Here is a 2100-nt window from a genome sequence, read left to right on the forward strand (position 1 = left end):
AGACATATACAGTGAAATTCATATAACCTGTAGTTACCAGCGGTCGCAATATACACAACGAAAAGCAGATATCACTCCAGAAAAAGCGTCTTTTCCTCCAATAATTTCACCAATTAATTATAGTGATAATATAGCATTTGTTGTGGTGGAGACGGAAAAAAGTAGAAAAGCTAGATACAGTGATAGATAATCCTTCAGGCTGTAAATAAAGGTGTCGACCGTTCGTCACTGTAGGAGCTGCCAGCAATCATCGGTTCTTCAACATGCAAGTTATACTTTTGTATCAATCTAATCACATATTACTCAGTTAAATAATTTCCAGTAGTTCCTTCATGTGTTAGCCCAAATCACCGACCAGATATGTTTTAAACAAGTGACCTACTGATCAGATCCAACTAGTTCTGAACCCTTGGCTGATCCAAACCCTTGACCGGTTTCAAATGGATTCGTTGGACAATAAAGCAGAAAGTAAACAGACAGGGTTTTAGGTGCCCTTATCAAATACAAACAAATACAAAACAGGAACGTACACCAGTAAGCTGTCCTAATATAAAAGCACAGTCAGAAATAGAAATACAAATAGCCAGATCTTCACTTTAAGGCGGTTATTTGTAGAATATTCACCTCCTCAAGGGGGCCTCCTTGGCGTGGTGAAGAGGCTCTTGGTCCGAGGAATTAGCCCTGTCGGTCTTCTTCCTCAGACCGAACCTAATTACCCCCCATTCTCCCCTCCCCTATCCCATCCTCCCCTTTTTCCATTCCTCCTCCTCCTCCTCCTCACCCCTCCCTTTTGCCCTTCCTCTTTTGGCCTTCGGGATTTCTCCCACAGGCGCGCTAGTTCCTAGGTAGGGGAAAGGACACCGGGGTCCATCCCATTCCGTTGAGGTTCTTGGCGGTGGCGTAGTTTGCCGTGGAATCTGGATTGCCTGGGGATGTCCCGATCCCTCTCCGGTATCCCGGAGTAGCTTTGGGTGTCTTTTGGGCGACGGGTGTATCTCTGGAAGCCACCTTTTGGATTCCGGGGGTGGTGGCCGAAGGAGGTATGCTTTGTGGCGGATATCCGGCCGCCCTCTCTTTTGTCCACCGAGGTAGCTCGGCAGATGTGAAGTTGCTATCCCGGATTGCTGGTTTACTGGCATGAAGGGTAGGGTATGGCACGGGTTTCATGCTGCATCTGCGCTACTAGCGGTGTTGAGGTCCTCTTGGGCGCGGAGGGAGATTTCCGGCCCTTTCATTCCTCCTGGGAACTATTCCTCCCTGCTCCCCCCTTTTTTTATTCTTTTTTTTTTATTTTTATTTTCTTTTCTTCTTTCTTTTTTTTTCTTAAAAACAAAAAGCAAAGGAGTAACCTAACCATGGCAGCCCTAGTCCATGAAACCACTACCCCCGGGCCCCTTCTTGATACTACACCCCATTCTGACCCTGCCTTGTGTTTAGACCACTCTTCGGACACTCCTGATGCCCCTGTACCTCTTGCTGGTGCTGTTTCCTCACCCGCTTCAGGTACCGGGGCTTCGACTGACTCCTTCGATTTGTCTGAACTCCGCTCTCCTTTGACTATGCTTCCGGCTTCTCCCTCTATGGTACGGCAATTTTCGAATCGCCCACCCATTTCATGCCGGACCAACTCCGGTCCTACTCCTAAATGCCAACGTCAATCTCCTGATGATGCTCCTTCGTTACCTTCCCATTCTACTTGGAAAAGACCGACACGTCAAGCACTCCCTCTCCATGCTCAGTTTCGGACCACACAATGGACTAAATTCTTTACTTTAAGACCAACTTCTTCTTCTGCCTACCTTTCTGACCATAGTATTGGCAAAGAGCTCCTGCGTCATGTTGGCAGAGATATTTCATTTCACGCTCTCGAGAGCAGTACGCGCATCGTCACTGTCCAGAATGCTACCCAAGCTCATGATCTTTCTCTCCTTTCGAATATCGATACTACTCCTATCACTATTGAAAAACATCTTTCTCTCAATTCTTGTAGTGGTACTGTCATTCTGCCCCATACCATAGTCCAACAGAATTTCCAGTCATGTGGCAATGACATTTTTGAACAGCTGGAACTCCAGGATCTCCCAATCCTCAAAGTAGACA

The sequence above is a fragment of the Cherax quadricarinatus genome, chromosome 29, assembly GCF_038502225.1.
Source record: "Cherax quadricarinatus isolate ZL_2023a chromosome 29, ASM3850222v1, whole genome shotgun sequence".
Taxonomy (NCBI): Eukaryota; Metazoa; Arthropoda; class Malacostraca; order Decapoda; family Parastacidae; genus Cherax; species Cherax quadricarinatus.